The sequence below is a fragment of the Typha latifolia genome, chromosome 2 (assembly GCF_019914945.1).
Source record: "Typha latifolia isolate L0001 chromosome 2, TyphaL0001v2, whole genome shotgun sequence".
NCBI lineage: Eukaryota > Viridiplantae > Streptophyta > Magnoliopsida > Poales > Typhaceae > Typha > Typha latifolia.
In genome coordinates, this window is record NC_133087.1 from 7,530,172 (window position 1) to 7,536,236 (window position 6,065).

The following is a 6,065-nucleotide window of genomic DNA, read 5'->3' on the forward strand; positions in this document are numbered from 1 at the left end:
TCAGACCTATGGATCTATTAACAGAATTATTATATGCAAATTCAGCAGTTGGCAGTTTTTGAACCCAGTCCCTTAGATTCTCGCCGATAAGAGTTCTTAGTAAGTTACCTAAGCTCCTATTGACTACTTCAGTTTTCTCGTCAGTTTGTGGGTGGCAAGCAGTTGAATACTGAAGCTTAGTTCCCATCTTATGTCATAGAGTTTTCCAAAAAATAGCTAGTGAATTTTACATCCCTATCTGATACAATAGTTTTTGGTAGCCCGTGCAACTTAACAATTTCGTTAAAATAGATTTTAGCAACTCGAGAGACGTCAAAAGTTCGGGAATAGGGTATAAAGTGGGCCATCTTTGAAAATCGATCCACCACCACAAGAACGGAATCATGCTTTCAGGTAGTCTTTGGAAGTCTAAGTACGAAGTCCATACTAACATCTTACTAGGGGCAATTAGAAACAGGTAAAGGCGTGTACAATCCTGTATTTTGCTTTCGCTGCTTAGCGAGTTGACATGCATGACATCGACTGATAAGTCTTATAACATCTCTCTTTAAGCTTGGCCAGAAAAAATCGATATTTCGTAGCTTCAATAGTTTTTGCGTGCCCAAAATGTCCAGCTAAACCCCCAGCATGCAATTCCCAAATTAAAAATTCCCTTAACGAGGTGCTGGGAATGCATAACCTTCAAGACTTAAATAGATAGCCATCCTGCAAGATGAAACCATCTATTTCTTGAGTCGCTCCATCGCTTAATAAATTGTAAACTTAATGAAAATCCGGACATGATTCATATTCAGTTTTGATTTTATCAAATCCTATTATTCTGCGTTCATCCTTGAAAGAAGAATCATACGACGACTTAGTGCATCAGCCGCTTTATTGTCTGTTCCAAACTTGTGTCGCAAGGTGTACGTATAGTCCTGGAGAAATTCGACCCACCTGTCATGTCTAGCATTAAGCTTCTTCTGAGAGTTAAGGTAGCGAAGAGCTTCATGGTCAGAGAAGATTATGAATTCTTGAGGAAGCAAATAATGTCTCCAGTGGCGAAGAGAATGAACCACAGCATAAAATTCCTTATCGTAAGTGGTATATCGTTCTAGTTTCATTCAACTTTTCACTAAAGTAGGCAATCGAATGGCCCTCTTGGCTCAGGAATCCTCCTATACCAACTCCAGAAGCGTCACAAGTGACCTCAAAAACTTTAGTAAAATCAGAGAGTCGCATGACAGGGGCTTCGACCATTTTCTTTTTTGATTTCAGTGAAAGCTTTAGTAGCACTTGCTGACCACTTAAATTCAACTTTCTTGAGGCATTCTGTTATGGGAGCCATAATGGTACTAAACCCTTTGATGAACCGATGATAGAGGGTAGCAAGTCTATGAAAGCTTCTCACGTCTCTTATGGTACGAGGTTCAGGTCATTCTTTAACAGCTTTGACCTTATCAGGGTCAGCAAACACTCCTTCAGATGAAACAATGAAACCCAAGAAAACAACTTTGTTTGTCAGAAATGTACATTTCTTAGGGTTTGCATACAGTTGCTTTCTCCTCAAGACAGCGTAGACTTGACGAAGATGATCTATATGTTGCTCCCGAGATCGACTATAGATAAGGATGTCATCAAAATATATGACTAAAAATTGTCCCATAAAATGTCGTAATATTTGAGTCATCACTCTCATGAAAGTACTCGGAGCATTAGTCAAGCCAAAAGGCATAACTGTCCATTCATATAACCCATCTTTTGTTTTAAACGCAGTCTTCCATTCATCGCCAGGGCGTATACGAATTTGGTGATAGCCACTTTTTAAATCTATCTTTGAAAAGATCGTGGCCCCTGTCATCATATCCAGCATGTCATCCAAACGAGGAATGGGGAAACGGTATTTTACCGTTATTTGATTAATAGCACGGATGTCGACGCACATGCACCGGGTTCCATCTTTCTTTGGCGTTAACAATGCAGGAACTGCGCAAGGACTTAGGCTTTCCTTCAGAAAGCCTTTTCTCAATAACTCGTCAACTTGCCGTTTGAGTTCAGCGTGTTCAGTTGAGTTAAGTCTGTAATGAGGCAAGTTAAGAAGAGATGCACCCGGGACGAAATCGATAGCATGTTGAATATCTCTCATTGGTGGCAATTCATCCGGGAGATCCTCTGGAAAGACATCCGAGAATTCCTCAATCACAGCAGTGGCTTCAAAAGGAATCAATTCACTAGGCTCATTCAAAATTTCTCGAACAGCAAGAATCAGAATAGGAGTTCTTTTACTCATCTCGCCTTCAATTGTTCGAGTGGATGGGATCAGACTTCTTTTCCATCTTACCACATCTAGGCTACGATGGAAGAATCTTGATTTTCTTACCCTCGTATTCAAACATGTAGATATTTGAACGACCATAAATATGCACATCATTATCAAATAGCCAAGGTCTTCCAAGGATAATTTGGCCCACATCCATGGTCAATACATAACACCATAAATTATCCTTATAAGTCATGAATTCAATTGGAACCAAACAATGCTCTTTTATTTCCAACGTGGTTGAATTGATCCACGAAACCTTGTAAGGATTAGGATGGGAAACCGCTCTCAGGTTTAGTTTTAAAATAATGATGGAAGACACGGCATTTATACAGCTGCCACTATCCACAATTACTTTACAATTTTTACCTCTAATTTTCGTGAACGTGTGGAAAATGGAGCTGCGCCTCCAATCATCATTGAATTTAGGTTGAGAGAGGGCACATCTAACAACATGTAACTTGGTGGAGTCTATGTGCCTCAAGCATCCTAGGGTATTTTCTTCCTCTTTATCCTCAAAATCTCCTTCTTCACCGTCTACATTGTGAACATATCCATCAAAATCTTGTTCGGAGTCTTCTTCGAAGTGTTCCTCAATTAAACTTATTTTATACGGGCTCGCGCAATTTGCAGCAACATGTTCATAGCCTTGACACTTGTAGCATTTGACCCGAGGATTAACCTTAGAAAAGTCATTCTTGACGCTCTTACCCTTGTATTCTACCCTGAATTGTGAAGGGCTAGGGGTAGATCAGTTAAAAGATTGATCGGTAGTTTTGGATTGGTGAGGACCTGTGGAGGATTTATGGATTTTGTGGTTTTGTTTCAAAATTTCTTGAGTTGTGGTTAGGTCTAGACTCCTCTAAGTCTTGAACTAAGTTGTAGGCATTTTCCAAAGTATCAATATTACGGGTAAAAAGTTCGCTTCTCAATTCTTCACGTAGGCCAGCCCTAAATCTGAACAAGATTTGCATAGGGGTTTCTGATTCGATAACGCTACACCTAACAAGCAATTCATCAAAGGCCGCAACGTAATCCTTAGCTGACTTACTCCCTTGGGTAAGTCGGTTCCATCTATCTAGAAATTTAGGGTAATAAGAAGGTGGGAGATATTTACGTTTTAGTTCATTTTTCATGTCAACCCAAGTTTCAATTGGAATCTCACCCCTAATATCTCGAAGAGTCTCAACGTTGGTCCAGTATTGATTTGCTTTCCCAATTAATTTTATGGCAGCAAATCTGACTTTACGGACTTCCGACATATCATACCATTTAAAGTAACGGTCCATGTCTTTGATCTAGTCCAAGAAGTGCTGCGGATCTAGACGACCACCAAACATCGGAGCATCAATTTTTATGCTTCGAAGGTACTGTTCATCAGGATCTCGCTCATTCCCTTGAAAGTGTTGACGAGGTAAAGGAGTGGGAGATTCACCACGCTCAAGGTCGAGGCGGTGATTATTTTGAGGAGCAGTGTGCTCTCGGGATCTTTCTACCCTATATAGTCGTTCATCGGTCACCCATTGATTATCCTGAGTATCCCTGACTTGTTGAGCTAAGATACCTAGTTGTCCCATAATATCGTCGAGCTTCTTAATAAGTTCGAGATCCATACTGCTACTACTAGACTCACTAAGGAGATAAACCTTACCTCTACATGTTGGCATACACTAATATGCAATGAGTGAGTTAGGTATTGCTTTATTTATTTATTTATTTATTTTATATTTAATATATATATATAGTTTTTATCTTTTTAATTCTATGCTTGCTAATTTAAACAAAATTAAATAGTGTTCTAACCTAATGGAATGCAGATGTCTCCTAAATTTAATATAATACCAATGTCTTGATCTAAATGATATGAGATGATATGTTATGCTGTCAAGAAAATCTTAAAAATGAATACTTAATTGAATTTAGATTTTCTATTTAGGAGATTCAAAGACTAATGTCAAGATTTAATGGTTTTTAAACAAAAGTCACATTACATAAATGCCAAACCCATTAAATTTCTTTCCAAAAATTAACATAATACTAATATTCTATTCGGCACAGTTCATATCTTAATATTAGGACTAAAGCATATAAGGTTTCTATGTAATCTCTCCCTCACTATATGTGGAGTGCAGGAATTGATAAAAGTTTAGAGATGATACTAGAAAAGAATGGCCCAAAAATATTTAATACATTGAAAAGAGCATGTACCTGACCATCTGAGGAAAAAAAGAATTGAAATTAATTAATTTGTTTTCACCCTTCTTCTTCCTCCCCTCTTCATCCACAATGTGTTGTTGTACATATCCTTCCCGTCAGCACCAGGGAGTGGTCAGCAGCAATATCGACGATGTTGGCAGCAAAGTCCAAGGCAGTGGAGAGATCGGACGGTCTAGCAGTGATGGTCGCAGTTAGAGCTATGGCAGGGAACGAAGCACGGAAGATCACTACACGGGCGTCGGCGTCGAGGCAGGGCAGAATCGGGGTGGCGTTAGGGTAGCAACGACGGGAAAGGGCTAGGGCTTGGTGTGAGGTGAGGGGGAGGTTGGGGATGAAGTTGGGTAACGGGTTGTGGGTTTAGTCTAACAGGGTTTGAGTTTTTGACTAAAGGATTTGGAGTTGATTTGAAGGGGTTGGTTTCAAGTTAGGAAGGGAATTCAAAAATTAGAAATATTGGACGGAGAAGAATTAGGAAAGATAGGATTTGTTGGGATGTTGAGAAGAAATAGGAAATTTGGTAGGAAGTTTAGGAAATATAGGATTTGTTGGGATGTTGATAAAAAATAGGAAATTTGGTACGAAGTTTAGGAAAGATAGAATTTGTTAGGATGTTGAAAAGAAATAGAAATTTGGTAGGAAGTTTAGGAAAAGAAGGAATTGGTTGGGATTTAATAGAAATTAAGAGCCAAAAATGAAAATTTTTGAAAATTTGAAACACTGAATTTTTTTTTCTCTCTCTCTTTTTTACAGCAAAAGAGACGTATTGTTTTATCTCTTTTCTTCTTTTTCAATCTAAAAAATATAAAAATAAAGATGAAACAGTAGATCACTAAATAATGCAACAATAATTACTTTTTGAAGGATTTGGGATCTTACGCGGTGGTGATTCCGCGATGACAACAGATTCTTTTTGTTCCTCGTCAACGGTAATTTCCTTGCTCGTCGTACGCCGAATTTCTTGACGTTCCGGTGTTCGTGGAGCGATTGGTCATGGCGAAGAATAAATGTGGAGATCCCGGGAGGAGGGACGTCCATAAACTAGGATCCTTCACTCTGATACCAAAATGATGCAAAACGTGGTGGAGAAAGATGAAATAGGGAAATAAGAACAAAAGGAATGGGGTTTCACACCAAAATCTTCTAAAGAATAAATCACATAAACTTTCATTAAGGTTCAAAGAAAATATAACGGGTCTATATATAGACCTGCAATGGAATTAAGCAAAAAACACCCTACATAAGAAATAAACAAAAGACACCCTAAATAAATCAAAATTAGAACCAGATCTCTATAGGAGGGATCATCATGCTGGTACACACGCCATTGTGTCCTATCAATAATGTCCGCATCATATGGGTTTGGAGCATATCTTTTTTATGATATCTATCTCTTCTGTATATATCCTTATTAAATAATCTAATTAATTTAATTAAATATATAATTGATTTTGATAATTAATTTTTAATAAAGATAATATTATTAGAATACTTAATCAAGATCTTTAAAATGAGTATAATATTAAATTATTTAAGTTATTTTAAATATTTT